The 20,988-nt window shown below is 33.9% G+C and overlaps 1 protein-coding gene across 1 annotated transcript in view; it reads left to right on the top strand.

Moving 5' to 3' along the window:
• Positions 1–1,544: 1,544 nt before the first annotated feature.
• Positions 1,545–20,988, top strand: part of LOC144448420 (uncharacterized) — a 57,213-nt gene continuing 37,769 nt past the window's right edge. The window contains exon 1 of the mRNA XM_078138662.1: positions 1,545–1,758. The gene's annotated coding sequence lies outside the window, so the exon portion shown is untranslated. The remainder of the gene's footprint in view (positions 1,759–20,988) is intronic.

Genomic DNA, 20,988 nt, shown 5'->3' with positions numbered 1-20,988 from the left:
GTAGTGAATTATTCATTATGGAGATATACGATTGAGTATCGTGCGAGGAAGATTCCCCAAGTGATGTAGTTTATGATATACTCCTATTGAGATTTGAGTTTTAGGAGCTGTCGGTAATCTTTGAAGAACGTGGGTATGCTTTCATAAGATGTTTAGAGGTGTGAGAACCGGTCACTCTCACCTCATTATACTCCGGGCGGGTTGAAACAAAAAAACGATTTAGTTTTTATGTGTGGATGTGCTAACCACGGGGCAACTTCTGAAGGAGAAATGACTGCCAAACACCGGAATTTTATACGGAAGTACGAAACGTATTTCTCCTACTACTATGTTGTGTGTCGATTTTGGACAGATTTCGAAATTTTAGCATCAATTGTTTTTCAAATAAAACAACGAAGTTGTTTAATCTTGTAGGAAAGACTATGTTATAAAAGTTCTTAACACAAACATAGTAATAAATGTTTGAATATTTCTGTCGTCACGGTGTTCCTAATCTTCTGATATGTCAGGCTTTAAGCTTTTCAATGAATAATTTCTATTCAGTAACAAAATTATTTAGAAATTTTCGAGTACCATCTATCTCGCTTTGATAATTCGCAACGCTACAGGACTTAGTATTTTTCCACTGCACTACAACGGAAGAAGATGTAAAAGATATATGTAAAAGATGAAGACAGGAAAAATAATTTCACCCCCCCCCCACCTTCTTATTTTATATATGAAAGATTTTGTCCGGCAGTAGAGAATGCCGCCATTGTAGCGTACACACTGTAAGCAAATGAAATATTCATTAGCTCTAGATTGGACTGTCAAATATGAATTAGTTACATTTGCATATTTAATTGTCGCTTAAATCAACGAATCTAACATGTACGATAACCACCACCACTTTTAGAATCAGTATAATGCCTTTAAACAGATCACATTCAGGAATATCTAACTTAAAATCGTTAATTTCCAATATCATAAAATCATTTTAGGTTGACATAAATTGTCAAATTTTACTGTTAGGGACAGTTTTGCCTTTTTGGTACTTAAATGTGATCGATCTGTGAAGGTGTATGAGATTTTACACCGCACATACGCGCGCGCACACACGCACGCACACACACACGCACACTGCAAAAGATAGTGTTATACAAATCATGCAACATGAGATTTTAATCTCACTCTTAAAACCATTTCGTTTTCACTCTATCAAACATATAATCTGTTACACGAACGAACTATTTGAATAAAGTACAAAAATACTCCTTTGCGATATTTGTTTCCCCATCTCTGTTTTTGCGGGGGAAATGGTATAGGCGCTGACCGTAGGTGTAATGAGAGATTTATCGATTGGATTGTTAAAACCCGTTTTCCAAAATACCTAATCTGCTGACCCTGGAAATTTCCCTCTTTAAGGTGACGTAAACAATATTTGCACGTTCGTAAAGGTGTTTTGATAAAATATCCTAACTTAGGGAGTCTGTCAAATTGAGCGGAAGTATTGCTACAGAAAGAACAGTATATAAGGATGCAATTAAAAGGCGGGAGGGCATGAACACCGATCGAACGGCCACTTATATACACATTTTTGATGAACCTGTCTGCAGGAACAGACACAGCCGTGTTATACCAAGTGCCACATCGCAACTGTTCTCTTTGACGACAGCACACAAGAAGAACAGAACTACGTGAAGCATTGGAACAAGACTAGAGCATTTTCACAATTTGAAACCTCCCTTTTTGGACGGAGCAAGCAATTTTTCGATACAGGTACGTGAATTCACACTTCTAATAAATTCGGTCATGGTGTACAATTTCAGTTTTCTTTTTATCATAAAAGGAAAATCTCTGGTTTTTTATCGTATGGTGATAAGTCTTGTAAAATGAGTGCACACTGTTTTTTTTTTAGAAAGATTTGAAGATAATGTCTTTTTGTTATCTCCAATCACTTCTTCAATCATCTGGACCAGACAACTTTGTGACAATGGAGAGATAATGACGATTTTTCAACAAATGTCGTGACCGTTTAAAATCATGTCTACTGATAGAATAGATAGCAAAGATTTTTTTTCTCCGAAGACGTCTATTTAACCCGTGATGACTACATATGTCGACAGATAAAATTAACCAAACGTTTAGCTAAAAAGGGTCAATTGGGGAGAACCTCGGGAAATCTATAAGGCAGCGAGATGTATTCCACTTTGATGACTAAAAATGACTGAATGATTGATTAAAGAGCTCTCTCTCTATCTGTATATTTTATCTACATTTCTCTCTGCCTTTTCCCATCTTTATTATATTTCTAGTTACACAATATTTTTTCCAATATGGTCGCAATATTGATTCATTATGAAAAATATCTATACATTCTATTTTAGATAGAACGTTGTATTTTCACCTGTAAAATACTTCCCCATCTGTTGCGATCGTAGTCAATAGAACATTTTCTCCGAAGAGAGGGTATACAGAAAAAATCTTAGACTGTGTTCGGAACTACAATTTTTGTATTCTGCACTATACTATTCCGCGCGTAAAACATTGTACTAACGGTTACGTAGGTTATATATACTTAATCCGTTCATTTTCATTGCGACTTTATTGATCAGCTGGAGCGACTTAAGTATACTTTCCCATTTCAAGATTATCATTAGAAATGTATATATATATATATATATATATATATATATATATATATATATATATATATATATATATATATATATATATATATATATATCACGATTGTCTTCTCGGCTATCTTGTTGTAAATAATGACCCAGAGATATTAGAAATTCTAACCTTTTATATTTTCAAGTTTCCAAACATTTTCGACAACATCATAGACTGTGTGCAACTGTCTTTAGCAATGTAAGCTATCCCAGCTACATTTGTCATACTCTAGCATAAAACTACTGAACACACGGTAGTTTGATTGTCTAATTTATGTTAACCGTTTTTTTTCTCGTCTTCAAAATTCTCACGAGTGTCTTGTAATCTGCAGCATACATGAATACGAATACACTTTAGCTATAGTTACGTTTATGTTTTTTTCTTCACCCCCCCCCACCCTTCCCCGCGAGAGAACCTATCGTTATGACCTATTTTATAAAAGTTCTCTGCATATATACATTATCACTGGAAACTTTCCATCAAATATATTGAATAAACTTGAGTGGATATTCTACCATGTGTTGTCTGTGCACGAAGTGACGTTGGTCACTTTAAAGAACTATCCTTATCATTAGTAGCTGCATCTATAGTAATAAAGGTCTGAGGTATTTAGGAGTTCGGACAGGCTGTCACCGGAAAAGTGAATTACCTGAAAAATGGATTCATTCATCAGCATTTGTATTCGTCTTTAATCTGCCGTGATGAAAGCATGCAGAATATTTGATTTTTCTCAGAAATAATAGAAGCAGATATTTTTCACTCAAATGGACTCCTTGTTCTGTCATATGTCTTGGCTACAGAAATTAATCGTACTTACATAACCACTGGTATTTGAAGACATCAATGGTGCGTGTATTCATTGTAGTGGTTTGAACGATACGTGCAACAGTCCCCGCATGGTACCGCAGTTCTTTATTACACGGACAATTGCATAGACTGACAGCACGATCAGTCAAAGTCTAAAATATCGATTGTATTGTCTTTAAATAGTGTACCGTACATCAGACGTTGATAACTTACTATTCTAGCACGCGTGTACATTAAATCACGACATATATTTATTGGCGGTTTGATCACAATGTTAACATTTACCTTAGAGAATGGGTATTACTCTAGATCTAATTAACCGTGTAATAATAATGATAATCAAAGGTGTGGAAAAAAAAGGAACGCAATGATTTGCGGTCTAAATAGGTAAAATGTAAGAAAGTTGAACTTACATAATCATCGATCTGGATTTCACAACTTCGCATTCTGTCTAGCTATTTGAATCAATTGATAGTATAATACCAAAAGTAGTGAGGATAAAAAGATGTATCAAGTCGCTTATTGGATGGCTTAAGAAGCGAAATCGAAATTGATGACGATTTCCTCTCGTTACCGTAAATTAAATAGATCCATGGCAATTACAGGACTCTCTGAGGACACACTTCTCCCAGCACCATAATGTAAAATTAGCGATAAACAGTAAATAATCATGAAAGTGTGATTGTCTGCGATGACTCGCCATAGATCTTTATTAAGAAACCAATTGCTTTCACTCACACACAACTTGTCATCCGGTCAGTTTTGAACATTCAATGATCTTTCCTACAAGGATAAGAAACAGGAATTCATTCCCTATTATTATTATTATTATTATTATTATTATTGCTTAAGAATAAATCATTTTGGAAGAGTGTAAATGTTAAGATGTACAAAGGTACACAACTTCATTCCAAATTATTACAATTTAAAAAAGAAAAGACGTAGGAAACGATGTACATAATATGAACTGAAGCCGTAGGGACTACAAGTACATATATTAGGTTATACCATATGGGTTTTTGTGTGAATCTTATTGCAACAACAGGATGTGTGTCTTATTGTTTACTCTAATCATCCACGAGTCACTTTTCTATTACATTACAAAGCAATTAATTTCAGATTTTTTTTATTACGAGTATATATCTTGATTTCAGACGTACTTCGTATGAGATTTGTAGTTGAGTTATGACGCCGCTAGAAAGCTTTGACAGACCAGTTTGTATGTTATTATGACAGTACACAAATGGCATGTATCAATCGCCTCAATCATACTAAACTCTATTTCCGCCGAGATATAAACTCAATATTTATTAAATTCTTCCCAATTCTGTTATGTTCATGACTGCGATTGGGTATTCAAGACCTATATTTGAGACGAGATTTCTTTTAAAGGCCAACGTTTCAATCCTACGTTCTCGCAACATATTAGTGGAAGCAGGAGTACGTGGGATTATTCATTTATTCTGACCCACCTTTTTCAATCTATATTTCTGCTGGAACAATTGGTTATTACGTATAAAGTTTAATCCTAATGCAACATTTGTGAATTTAAAAGCCAGGTTCGGATTAATAATTGAGGATTAGGGTAGAAATCAAGACATTTAAAGGCCAGAGTCTTAGTCCCCGGTTCTTGAATTAGTGTTATCTTATCAGAGGAGCTGTTAGGATTACATAGGATCATTTTGTTTTGCTCTGAGCCAACATTTTCCATAGCTCTAACAGAGAACTGTTTGTCACACCTAACTATTAGCCTTTTGTTTTCGAACAGGGTCATTAAGTTTAGATAAAACTGTATACGAAATGAAAAAACGGAATTTTTCTCCATGATATGTTAATAATATAAGATTTTAGTTTGTCTCTCCATCATTTCTCACAGACAAGCCCCTATCGTAAGTAATGACAACACGTTTATTTTTTGTGTTTGAACCCCCTATGTTACAACAAAAACTGGACTGCGTTAGCAGAGAGTGACATCTCCGGGCGGCCATTACCCGGTGCAACAGCTGTTCACTATCCACATGTTTATCCGCTGTAATCCAAGTAAACACGTCAGAACATATAGAAGTAAAATGAAACCGTTGTTGGACTCTTTCTATTTGATTTTGAGATAATAACCGAAATGAACACGTATGCAAACAGGAGGAAATTGACAACAGTGATGTACATTACTGCAGATCAATGATCAAACGTAAACTATCCCACCTGCCAGTTGATGACACTATTTCCCGCGTAAACACTATACTAGCACATTTCCCGCTCTGAACGACAACAGAAATGTTCCCGCCTAAATTTTCACCACACATTTGAGAAGGAAATGTAATTCAGAATCACTAAGTTTAATTTTAATACAGGAAAAAGAAATAGAATACATAAGAAAGTTTATGTTATGAATATAATAACCCTAAAATCGGTGATAAATCAGCACAACTCTATAACACCTCCTATATTTGATACCTGCCTGTCTCCGTCTTCAATGTAAGTCCGACTACCTTTTTTGACCGAGAAAACCTAACCACTCAACAGTAAATCCGCCCATACTGCTATGAAAACGCTTCCAGGCCCTAGCCATCCGAAGACGAAGAATAATTACACGTATTTATAATCACTAATGCAAAAACAAGTGCTCCCTGAATCCGTTGTTGAACTACACTGACTTAAGTAACCCCACTCACGGGATATTATTCAGAACTCCCCCGAGATCATTTCCGTGATGGAACGTGATTCACTATAATAATTCTTTGTTTTCGTGATCGTCGTAGGTGTAGTGTAAATGTAAACCCGTCCTGCCCACAGTATTACACAAAGACCCTGAAATATTAAACCCAATACTAAGCGGATTAAGAAATGGAATACAGGCAATCATATAACAGGGTACATTACATATAAATCATAGATAACTTATTAGTTTTATCATTCCGTTCCTGAAATTTCTGCCACAAGTGTACGCCACTGAAGTGATAACAACGCACTTAAGAATATATTGAAACGCAACACAACACAACACAGCACAACACAGCATAACACAACACAACACAACACAACACAGCAGAATGCCACATCAAACTAAAACACAACACAGCAGAGCACAACACAACACAATACAACACAACTCAAAATGACAGCAAAATATAGAACAACAACAACAGTACAGTACAGTACAACACAACGTAGTGCAACGCAACGTAACACAACAAAACAAAACGAAACGAAGCGAATTAAATATCACTTTATAAATAAATATCACTTCTACCACCTAATATATAATATGGTATACCTTCCAGTAACTTCTCTGCCTAAAATCACATAGTTTTCTTCCAGATAAACGTTTTAGTGACGTTTTGGCGTATAGTAATTATGATTGCACAGCAGGCGTAGTTTACTTTTAAGGAAGCGACATTGTAGCTTAAAGTAAAACACTTCCGAATCCACGCACAGCGTTGTAAGATACCTCTTTATCAAAGTCAAAAGTCAATGTTTATGTTAGTAAAGCGTTTAATGTACATTATAAATTAGTACGTTGACATGCATGCTGACTTGGTCACGACACACACACACTCTATCGACTTTTTGTTTTTAAACATTAACTATATCTTCGATCATTTCTTTGCAAGAGGCCAAATGAACACGTATAGTCAATTTACCTACTCACCAACCAAATCATTTGAATTTAATACATACTTTTCTTAGAGTAGTTTTTCGAATATCTGATCTAAAAATAAACTATAGTTTAGATAAGCCCCAACGAAAGATAATACTTTGAAAAGGGGTGAACATTCTATTAGTCAACTAAATTTCGAGACTGCATTACTGAAAACTTGTAAACTTACACTTTAATTTGGTATCAGAACTTTTATCGAGCCAAGTTATTTTACCCGAAGTAACAAATCTGTCAGTAATATGCAAATTTCCTCACGCTCCCGTCTAAGTGAATATAAAAGTAGTGTGTATTTTTACACCTCAAGCTGTTACTTTGTCCAAGTAAATTCCGACTCACTCTCAGATACACTATATCGGGAGGGGGGGGGGGTTCACCGTACAAATTAATGGAACAGAGGACAACATGTTATTGAAAATATATTAAAACATTCTTGTCATATGTTATGTAGAAATGTTAGCAAGACTTACATGTCACCCTCCTAGAGTAACTAGAGTCCGGAGAAAATGACATCAAACAAGGTGACAGCGTTATTTCAATTCACCAATTCGTAGTCTAAGCTTACATCAGATATTCTAAAATTTCAATCGTTTGAAATTAGCCGATTTCAGGGGTTATCATTCTTATAACGGAGAGGTCAAAAATACTGAAAGTGAAGGTTAGCCTTTGTTTTTTTCTAGTTTATGATTATCGCAAAATGAAAGACCTCTATTGTGAGTTCAATCACGGTAGGTCTGTTACGCGAGGCTAAAAGTGTGTTGACATATATCCATCTTGAAAGAGTTTATAGAAAATACGGAATATTCATCAATTCCCAAGGTCATACAAATGTAGTGTTTTTTTCCGCTTGAGGTATAAAGTAACATACACGTACGATTCAAAGATATCCCTAGCTATGCCTGTCTGCGAAAATAGTAATATGATATTGCTAGTATTGTATGGAAAGTGGTAGCGTAATGTTACACTGGGGCTAAACATTCCATCACTAAGTTTATTATACATACAGAGAGAAGGTTGTGTTGTGAGGTAAGTTCAGTTACAAAACTCAAAATTGTATCTTTGAGTCGACTGTCAGGCGTACTGACGTAATATTTCATATTTGGATGTAAGTTACTAACATCATATTCCATATTTGGACATGAAGTAAACGTCATGTTCCATATTTGGACATTAGGTATTAACATCTTCTTTCATATTGGACATAAGGCATCAACGTCTTATTCCATATTTGGACATAAGGTACAAACGTCAAACTCCATATTTGGACGGATTCGAGTACAAGGGTGGACACTAAAAAGTATTTTTCAATAGTGGTTCTTACTGGCATAATGCATTTATCATTGTTTCAATTGTAAAAAAACTATGAAAGACATTGTTACATATTTTAGAATAGTCGGAGCATGTAGACATTACTTTGATTTTAGTAATTCTACACTAGTCTGTCACGACCATTCTTCAACTTCAACTTTCAAATCCAGTCGAAAACGTACAACTCCCCGTGGATAAGAGATAACTAAAATATACAGTACATACATACATACATACATACATACATACATACATGTATACATACATACATACATACATACATACATACATACATACATACATACACACACACACACACACATACATACATACATACATCCATCCATCCATCCATACATACATACATACATACATACATACATACATACATACATACATACACGCACTATTCACTTGAAATATCAAAGGCAATTGCTACGCCGTAATATCAATTGTATAAATTTAAAGTCAAATAGCAAACTTAATCCTCTATAAAAAGTTTACAGGACTTGGTAAGAACGTAAGTCATGTGTTGTCCCTGATGAATACACCTTGTGGTTATATCTTATCTCTAGAGTATAAAAGGCCATGAATTTAATCATTAACATCACTTTTGACTCCCCAACAAATAGATCACTCTAAAAGTCTATCAAACCTTCATCAGGGTAGATTAACATTTGCTGACAGAATCGTTTAAGTGATGAATAACAATGACTGATTTTTAGATTTTGATGGCACCATCATGCTATCAATGAAGGATGCAAAAGTTTTGTAAATATAAGGTGTTGAGATTATCCTTTTAAATACTTTCAGTAAATAGATTGTTGATAACACATTATAGGTCAGAATTGCATTTGATTACAAGATCTAGAATAAGTGCACTTCATACTTCCAGTTGTTTCTTTATGTTAAAATATCATGAAAAGTTTTCAGTACTGAACTTGTTCACTTGTACATATGATTTGCGTCAAACTGTGTATATGTGTATGTATGTATGTATGTATGTATGTATGTATGTATGTATGTATGTATGTGGTGTAATGTACTAACGTACTGGAGGGTAGTGTAATGAAATGTGGTGTAGTGTAGTGCAGTGTAGTGTAGTGTAGTGTAGTGTAGTGTAGTGTAGTGTAGCAGAGTAGTGTATAATGCATGCGTAGACAAGAAATTAACAAATACATTCTCATTCATACCACATGCTAACAAACATTCTAAGCTCTCAAGAAGTGTGCTAATACATAAAAGTGATTTAAGCAATTTCAAATGTAAATGTGTCAATGGATTGTCGTTTTTGGATCTTATAAAGTTCTCAAATATCTCAAGAGAATTGAGAGAATTCACGTGGATCGAAAAAAGGTATCTTTTAATCTGTCATCAAAGATGAAGGCAATTGCTATCAATGTTATCTGCTTATTCTCATCGAAGTTTACACTGTTGACCTCCTTCAAATCAATGAATATTTGACAAGAATGCAAGTAATTTACTATCAAAAACTGACTGTGTGTAACTTTGTGGTTGTTGAAGTATGAATATTTTATGAAAGGATCATAAATCTACATTACAATTTGTTAGTTTTATAAGAGTGTCATTTATCATGATCCGGGTCAATATGTACCTTCTAAAAACTCTTGTGATCCAGAATTAATGAAAGGTTAATCGGTGTATTTTATCGGTTAAGCCAATCAATCCTCTTGTTGTATAGCTGACACGTCTTGTCGTCCTCAAGCCAATCAATCCTCATGTTATAATGTTAGCAAGTCTTATAAAAAATGTCCTACGAGAATTCTATTGTCGAGATACGTTATCCCTGACAAAGCACCTTGGCATATTTAAGATAATAGTTTACTCGTTCCAGCGATTGTAAATCAACGATAACTGATGATTACATTCCTGCAGGTAATCTACATGTTGAAGTGATTATAGGGAAATAACAAATTGGTGAATATGCTAGCGTAGTTGTTAAATAGGGTTGAGGTTCGGGTTAGGACCTCGAGGCAAACCAGAGTTCATGTAAGGTTCTAGATTCTAGAATCGATACATTTTTTTTTAATGAAAACATCAGTTCACAATTGAAGATAAAATGTCAATTTCCTTATTTTGATTCCTGTTACTTTTTAGATAGAACTATTAACTTAAAATGATATCTTTGCATACTGTTAAAATTATAAGGGAAATAAATTTTATCCCTTTCCCTTTCTCCAATGTTCTCGAAATTAAGAATGAGTTGGACGCGGATTTAAAAGTATTAGTTCTATACTGCTCACTTAAGATATTACAGGTAGTCAACCAAAACAAGAAATCTGCATAGCCTTTTCCATGTTCAATTATTGTTACCGGATGCTTTGTCAAAATAAATATTTCGTCCGTACAGAAACGTGACTTCAATCGCCATTTCTTCAGTTTGTCTCCGAATACATATTAAAGTTGTACCAATGGAACAAATACTTTCAGTAATTTTCATCAGTATGTACATACCGACCAACAAAATTTGCATATGTCTTTTATAAGTCCAAAATGCGTGTTCCATTTTTTGGGGGAAGGGGATGATTTGTGCTTCATATTAAAAGATACTTGTAGTATTCTACAACCCGTTTCATGTTACTGTTCACTGGCTCTGCTTTGATACAATTACACAGACATCAATGAAAAGCTGCACACAAAGAAGATAGCCAGATCGCACGCATCAAATGCAGACGTAAGGAAATTGGCACCCTCGTTTCTGTGTCTAGTTGCAGTACTTTCAAATGGTCACTTAGACAAAATGTAGCAAGAAATGACGATCATGCCACAGTGTAGAATGTGCAATTTCCTAACAGCTTTATTAAACAAGGCCAGTTAACACTAATATAAAGCGGGCTGTATCACTCTTATATATTTAGTATCCTGTTAGACATTTTCCAACCTCAGCTTGTGACGCTACAGTTACGTCACAGCTCTCATCGTAGATCTATTCAATCGTTAAAAAAAATAACGGGTAGATACAGACTATTTAAAAAAACAGTCATTAAAAGGAGGTTGCACACAATGCCGATTTACATAATTATACAAAAAGCAAGCGTACTTCAAGTAAACCATGCCAGACTAGCTCTTATTGAAAACCAATCACAAAGTGTACTCCTGTGTAGAACCATGGTTTTTCATTTGGCGCGAACTTCTCAAATATATATTTAGTATCGTTTGAGCACCGTATTGTTTGTTATCCGTCACACTGGCTGTCTTGTATTGTTTGTTTTCCATGCCCACTTACCTATCATATTTCCCTAATCTGTCTATTCTTTGAAAAAAAATTGTCAGGGTATGATTAATATGGCATACTTCTAGGGGCTAATGTTCGCATTGAGCCATCTTACCGTTAAATGCGAGGGGCTAATTTCCATAATGTCCATACTTACATGAGTAATCTGTCATTTTAAGCCCTGTGGGTGTCAGCTGGAGATATCGCCGATTTTGACAGCAGCAAACTACAAAGTGGTCGATTAGTTGACGAATCAACAAGCGAAGCTAACCGACCTCGTTAAAGGGTCATACTTTGTACATCTTTAAAAAACTGTGTTCCGTCAACCTGGTAAAGCTTATTGTTTGCATATAAATACCGACCGCACATGTGACTTACATGATGTGTTATACACTTGAGGTTTTATAAGAACATTAAAAGACGATTGAAAGAGATCTTGAGGCTATTTGTTATGGCCATCATAGCATCTTTTAAGAGGACATGCAACAACGTAGTCTGTGTACACGCTGTCGATTTACGAGTTCCCTGTAATCGAAGATAGATCCTACTGCGAGACTCGCGATAAAAAGGCGACAGTCAAGACGTGAAGCAATACGCGATGTGTGAAGAAATAAAATTATTATCAACTTGTAACAGTAAAACGATACTAAGAAGTTAAATGTAATTTAGTTGTTGTATGATAAGGATCTCTCAATATTGGGTTCGTTTATTAGTTTGGTATTTAAACAACAAATAATATGGCAGAAAGGCAAATGGCAAAGTCCTTTAACAGTATCGATTGCAAGAACTAGATACTACCAGCAATAGATACTAATAACCAAATTCCTTGGGATAGCTATTTCAAAGCATATCAGATGTTCTAATAACCTCCTAGTTTTAAGCAAGATCGACGTTCATGTGATTTCTTGCGAGTCGTTTGCACATTAATTCCACGTTTTAAGCATTGCCAAACATATACTCAAGTGCATGACTACAGGATATATTTATATATATGACGGCAATCAATATCTAAAGTCGTTAACCTTTTTAACACTCAAAAAATGGTTTGACATTTACTTAGCACAGTTAAATCTGTTAACATGTGATTGAAAAGTGGTGTGATCGATATGGGTGGGGGTGGGGATGGCGAGTGAGTTAATTTGAGATTGAAATTTAAACTGCAATTATCCTCAGCAGCACATGCATATTTGGTGCTATGTACAAAAGGATAGCTCTGCCCTAGTGGATAAGAAAGAACCTATTGGTACTGTTCCTCAAAACAGATGGGTGTAAACTTATGAGTAACTGTGGAGAACATACCGAACATACGTGAGTAACCGGGGGAACATATATATATATACGTTCAGTGGATAAGATAACACTGTTGCTAGAGTGTCAGATTCATATACCTAGCATTGATTCTAGCTTATCGTCATGGTTTCATTGATAACATATCACTAATGCGAGAACCTGGGATTGAATCATGGGCCCTTTAAGCTCAGCTGTTGAGATAAAAAAAAATATGCATCATGACTTTTATGGTGTTTGTTCTAATATATTATTAAAAGTATAATGTTTTTTTTTTACTAAAAGAACTCTAAATCTTGAGTATTATGGGGATGTTTTATCATGAGAAAATCGCGTTATTACGAAAGGGTAAATTGTAAAATATTTGAAAAGGTGAATATCCGAAATGCAGGATACTGCGTAAAAGCGATAAAACAACAACAACAACAACAACAACAACAACAACAACAACAATTTAAAAAATACAACAGCAATTACAACTTATAAAACCGTCAAAACCCATCAAAACAACACCAACAACAAAAACAATAACAGCAATTTCTATAATAATTATGTAAGACAAGTGAACTTTATCAGATTGCTCATAATTTGTGATGTGACTATTTCTCTAGTTTTTGAAATACTATTTCGTCGTAAAATCTAAACTAGATCATTGCAAGAGAAGTTTCATTTCACTTTTTTGAATATCAAACTTTTTAATTCCGGACACTAAAATTTTGTAGAGAAATTTGGCAATATCAAAAAGACATTTTGCTTAATTAAAATTCTTCCATCGTAAAATGTACTAACTCAAAAAGATGCAAGAATGTAATTTTCCAGTACCATCATATCTTCCTAAAAAATCACACTTTAAAACGCACAGTTTCTAAAATAACTATTTTCCCGCAACTCTATTTATAGGTAGCTATGATCACATAGATGGTACCTAATTGTGAGTTTGTAACTATGGCAACATAATCACCTAAATGTTGCTGAAGAGTGATGGGTAAATAACATATGTATATTATTGATCTGACGACAGGATCAATTTGAAGACGATCTAACCTGAGTAAATTAAAATGCCATACAGGTTAATCTGGTCCTACCATTTGAACCTACGTTTCAAGCTAAACTCACCTGGAAACCTAATTGCTAATGATGCACTAATGTACTCTCTGTATAAAAAGAAAATGTCATGTTAACTTTTCGAAATTCTCCTACGTCATCATATTGACACGCATGCGTTGATGATATTGACAGTATCTCTTATATCGGCATATCGATACGCATGCGCTGATGATATTACAGTATGGTATGGTATGTGTTAAAGACTGAACACCAACCTTGTTTATGAATATTGTAGAATTTATAAAATGAAAATTAATTATAATGTTATAGCAACTGGCTCCACAAAGATATCATTGTATTCTTAAGGATCCACTAAAGGATCCATTAAAGCAATCCCGATTCTGCAACCCTAATGTTCATTCATGAGTATATCATTTGACAATGTTCCAAAATTTTAAACTGTGAAAATACAGAAAGAAACCATAATGTATATGTATATCAGAATTGCAACCGTCTTTTTCTAGTTTCCTTCTCAATAGAGGGCGATGTTTGTGTGACTTTGTTCAATACATATGTCGTATTTAGAGTATAACGGAAGAATTTAAAAACCAAATATTTTCTTCCCCGGTCCGCAACTGGAAAGGGTTTTTTTTCGACACTGATTTCTGAAAATAATGACTTACTCATAAGATCGTACATCTTGAAAAGTATTGAATCACCCGTGGGTATGTGTATTGGTCAGCTGTAATACCATAATATGGTAAATAAATCCACATCAAATTGATTTTTGGATCCGCCCCTAAAATCAGCACCCCTAATGCAATCACGACTTAAACTTGTTACTGTACTTTTTATGGGTATAACCTATCCATAACGAACATGTACAATTAGTGATATTTTAGCAATTTTCAATAAATATATTATTGAATTTCTGATCTGAAAAAATGATACCCCAAGTATAGCTCTGCCAAAAAACCACTCTTCATACATAGAGGCCTTAAAACAAAAAAATATTTGTTTTTGCTAATATGAGTGTTCAAGACACTATACAGTATAATACATCATAGTGAAGGATATATATATCGTCAGACGATCGCTCGAAGCGTGAAACTCTGAGTAACGACTCATTACATCCTTATTCTTTTGAATTAAGTCTATAATGCTCTGCTACTAATACTTGCATCAAGCACTGTTCTCTCCAATGGGACACTTACATTCACATGAATATATATGTGTGTGTGTGTGTATATATATATATATATATTAATTAATATATATATATATATATATATATATATATATATATATATATAACTAGTCTACACAGGTCAAGTTTTTTCAAAATATTAATAAATGTTGAATTAGGTAGTGGACAATATTTCCTATTTGGACACTGGAGGAAATACAAAATGTATGATGTTTGTCAGATTTAGCAACGTAGGTGATCTTTGACACATACCATTTTTAATACTTTGCGGTCTTTATACCTTACATATAAAACATGGTTATTGGACGAGTCTACCTTAGAATACGACGGCAATGATTTGAACTTTTTTGCTACTTTTTGCGCTCGTCAAACATTTTTATTTGCCAAAAGGTCTCACCTCCCTACACTTGCAACACGAGAGGCAGAATTTGGACTTTATAGTAAGATACTCTGTGTTTAAAAAAATGTCTATTGTGTTTAGTTAGAATAATTATATTGCTTCTCCGGTCGAGATTTACGTGTGTCTTGCTTAAAGCAACATTGTTGTATATACCGTAACGGTTGTACTTACTTACTTATCTAATCAATGAAGACAGTGCCTTAAAATCAACTTTGTTACATGTGTTTATTACAGACGCATTTCCCTTGTGGTCTAAAGCAAAGGATAAGTGTCTCCAAACTTGCAATAAGCAGGTTTCAATTGATAGTAACACTATCGGAAGTGTCGATTTAGAAGTAGAATGCCGATCCCCAGAGCGTTGTTTGTTTGAACACGTTGATACTGCTATTCACATGATATATGTAGCTACTAACTTTTATGTCCACACATCGTCTTGTGTTCGTAAATGCGATGAGGATATAAACGCAGATTTGACAAGGTGTGTGTCGACTTAACTTGTAGTCAATCTCAGATCAAATGATATGTATGTGTTGTTCCCCTTTGCCTTAGATGTGCATTTCCCTAAGTCGATGTCACACTAGCAAGACCCTTGTAGCATTATTTAAGTTCCTTTGATAGAAAGGCGAACGCCCTAAGTTGTCGTGGGATAAGATACGTATTTCAGATACAGGAACATTAATGAAGATACAATTTCCAGCATATATAATATGACCCTGTATAATCCTTTACTTATAGAAAATAGATTACGATTATTTTTTTGAAAATCCTGCATATCTTGTTCATAAAATATACACACCCTTGGTCCACAATGACATCTGTCAGTTGGGTGAATAAGTTATATATATATATATATATATATATATATATATATATATATATATATATATATATATATATATATATATATATATATATATATATATATATATATATATATATATATATATATATATATATATATATATATATATATATATATATATTACACGTTGATGTTTCCTAGATCAGTTATCGTCAGATCATTCTTTGGAGATCTGTCTGTCTGTCTCTGTATGTATGTATGTATGTATGTATGTATGTATGTATGTATGTATGTATGTATGTATGTATGTATGTATGTATGTATGTATGTATGTGTATGTATGTATGTGTGTATGTGTGTATGTGTGTATGTGTGTGTGTGTGTGTGTGTGTGTATGTATGTATGTATGTATGTATGTATGTATGTATGTATGTATGTATGTATGTTTGTATGTATGTATGTATGTATGTATGTATGTATGTATGTATGTACATGTATGCCTGCCTGCCTGCCTAGTTAGCTGGCTTTATTTTTCCTCTTTTCTTTTATTTGTTCCTTCAACCTCGTAGAATCTGTATGGTTGGTAAGGTTTACAAGGTAAACAATATTTTGTAAGACGATTGTTTAACAAGAGAATTTATGGGTTAGACTTTCAGGATTTAGTAGATGATACATTATGAATGTTGAATTAAAAAGTATTGCCTGTCAAGTCTTGTAAACTGAGAGTAATCAATCATGCTAGCAAACAGCGTTAAAATGTATGTGTAAACTCACCACATATGTTTCTGTCATGTGTTAATTTAAAACATCAATTCGTACATGTCTATTTTGCATGGAAATGAAGACTTGAACTTTATCGTTTGAGGTCAAGGTTCGGTCCATCTTTAATGAAAGTTATAAAAATAACATAAAATTTCATTACCGCAAGTATCAGCATGTGATTGACTCACGCACGATGTGCGTGGAATTGTGAAATACAACAGTGGGTTTCCATTTATATAGTTTCCCGTTTCCAAAACCATGCGGTCATCAATGAAATTTATCACCCCTGCAACTTTACCGGGATTAACCCTAACGACGTGTACTGTGACGTCACAATGTCTGTCGGTATCTTCTTGATGTAGACAACTCACCTAGACTTTTAACCCCATCTGATGTAAAGCACTCACCGTGACCTTTCACCCCAGTTGACGTGTTACTTCGTGCATCTGTATGAGCAGTTATATGAATTTAAGAGCGATATATGAACAGTTGGTAAAAGCAATGTTATGACATCGATGACAATAGAATAATTACGTGTATCCATGAGTTTTATGTAAAAATTGGACTAGTAGAAACAAATGAAGACAACACCCGGATATAAAAATGATGATTTTGTCAACAGCACACCTTAACATAGGGCAGTATGCACCCCAGATATGACATGTTTAAGATTTTGTTGTTTCTTTGTTTAAGTCGAAAAATTGTCAGTTACAATTAGGAAAAGATAGCAGGTTATCAGGTCAAATGGTATAAAAAGGTATATTTTAAAATCTAATGTTGCCATCGAATACTCAATTCACCATATGGGAATATTAACGATTGTCAGTTTCCTTTTTTTTAAAAATAAGATGGTGAACCTCAAATGTTTTTCATTATTTCAAAAAAGGTGTAAAAGTCTTTTACATGGCACATTCTACCTAAAATGAACTTATACCACATATGGATATTTCTTGGGACGAATTGATTCCCAGGTTTGGTGGCATTGTAAGTAAAATCAACGTCCTAGACTTTTCATTGCTAACTACTATATAAATATTGCATTTTTCATTCTCATAACAAAGAAAGATCTAAATTTGTCCTATAAATACTTTGATTAAAAAAATGAATTTTCCAGGACAAAGCTAATTAATAGATATTAATTTCGTTAATTAAACCAGCATTGCATAATCCGTAAAATGAATTTTGTGTCTTAGCATCAAGCATTGACACTGCCACATACCAATCTGTAGTAAAATATAATAAGAGAAAAGTCTGTAAGTACAGGAAAATTTAATGCTATGATAACGTAACTTTGAGATTCTATGTTCTAGCAGTGATGTTTGTTTGGAAATATAGACACAGGAAATAGGTATAAAGGTATGACAGATTCGCTTCCAAGTGACCTGTTTATAAAATTTGAATTAGGTGTCATTATTTCAGAATGATTCAATAATGAGCAGATTATATTTTCATGTGTATCTGCCTACTACACATTATGAAAATTGATATCTTTATCAAATCCCCTAAGGACATATTTATTGAGAAATTATACTGGCGTGTCCTTCTTTTGGCATTATCTTCAATAGAGAAACCCAATCTATACCGTGTACATATAAAGTACATTTTAATGAACACCGACATGTATCCATGATGGGTACGATGGCAAAATACAGCAAAAAATGTCCAGGTGTAGAGAACCATCATCGATTTTACAACCATAGTTAAAATAACACAGTTCAAACGAGTGGATAAATAACTGTCCATCGTTTCTCTAAAAGTAATTAATTAAAAAGACAGACTTTGGAACATATGATTCCCAGACCATTTTTGAGAATGTTCACCGCTGCATTCTGGTTTTGAAAGCTGTCCAGGACCGGCGGCTCGATATGATTATCATCCAGATCTCTGGGTAAGAGGATAATGCACCGAACAACGAAGGTTTTCCCCAGGGTACTCCGATATCCATCTGTTTTATAACTAGTGCGCTGCCCAAGTGGCTACCATATTTCAATTTCCGAATTTGATATGGGTTAATGATATACATAGCTGTATCCTTTTTTTTTGAAAAAATAAACATTTCTTTAACCTGAGAGGTTTACATGAGTAAGTTACAAAATGCATATAGTGAGGCTGGATTGGTCGTGTCTGTCAGAAATTAAAAATCACATTACTGACAACCATAACTAAACTGGATGGGTTGAACAGGATACATCTTTAACGAGAATGACATAAACATTTGAAATTGATTACAAATCTATTTAAATGTTATCTAAATCGAAACTTGTTATATCATCAATATTATTCTCAGTAAAAATTCAATAGCTGATTTATATACTTCATACCCCTTCAGCAAAATATCGAATAACAGCACTCAGTGCACATATGTACACTCTGACATTACAATAGTTTCAATTACTTGTTATCATTTACTAGTCCATTTATTGGGATATGAGTTCATACGGTTTTTCCTTTCTGAACGCCATATCTGCTTAAACATAATTTGTGACGGAAATGACCGCGATATCTAAAATTTCACTGTGAATGTTCATGTTACCATAGGGACCAGATCTGTTAAAACATATGTACTTTAAAGTGGCGACTTTGTGTCTATGTCTCAAAGAGACAGTGCCACCTGGAACGAAAAGTAGCACAGGTTGAATACTGTCGATCAGGACTTCATTCCTAATGTGTACACATCGGCACCAAATTGACTGGATAATACGTTTGTCTAGATTAAAGACTAGAATGACAATTCACATAATGCCTAAGGCTTAAAGACCCTTTTACAAATCATGGGCAGATCTTTAAGAGGTGTATCATCTCAACTTTGAATCTACCCGTCAGTTTCTCTGGCTATAGGTTTAGCTGTTCATCTTCCTGTCACATGTATGTATGTATGTATGTATGTATGTATGTATAAATACGTGAGTGTAGGAGAAGTTTGTTAGGTAAGTGTACACAAACACACACACAGATATATATATATATATATATATATATATATATATATATATATATATATATATATATATATATATATATATATATATATATTCTTACATATATATATATATATATATATATATATATATATATATATATATCTGTGTATAAGTATATATATAAGTGTATGTGTGTCTGTGTGTCTTCACTTAGACACATATTTAGTTTTTTCACTTTATTCTATATAGGGTATTTGATAAGACGATATAAAGACATAACTTTACTATAAGTAATGAAAAAAGAAAGTCTTGCCGATAGCATACTATTTATATGTGCTACTTCTTCATATAGTTAATATATCATCGAACATAGACTAAGATATGAAATTCTGTTACATTTCATGAAAGAATTTAGATCATTCAATTTTACTACAGTTTTGACAAAATGTCAGTAAAAATCTAGAACAAAACACAACAAATAGACACACATCTTTAGTTTAGTAGTGGAATAAGAGAAGTTATTCCACTGAACTGAAAATGACATACAAACTTTTAGTGGCAGTTGAGGGATCGTCTTGCAACAGCTTAAGTCACGACGTACTAACACATGTGCGAAGCGTGACTAGAAACTACGCTTGTGTTGTTTCAACAAGTACACCTTGCAGTGTTGCAAGGTTCTATACAATGAGAAGAGTTTGATAAGTGAAGTGATAAAGCAGATATGTTTGCAAAACACATAATGACGTGTAGGCCCATATTTCAAGGTCAAAAGTAGATTAAAATCGTATTCAGTAATAATGAGCGGAGGTCAAGGTAATAGGAAACGATGACGTCATTTTCAATTATTCCTGTGAATCTTGCAGTCACCTCACACGATGACATGAAAAGTATGTGTACGA

Source organism: Glandiceps talaboti, chromosome 17 (genome assembly GCF_964340395.1).
Source record: "Glandiceps talaboti chromosome 17, keGlaTala1.1, whole genome shotgun sequence".
Taxonomy (NCBI): Eukaryota; Metazoa; Hemichordata; class Enteropneusta; family Spengelidae; genus Glandiceps; species Glandiceps talaboti.
Note: the sequence above shows the minus strand (reverse complement) of the source record. Positions and strands in the feature narration are given on the sequence as shown.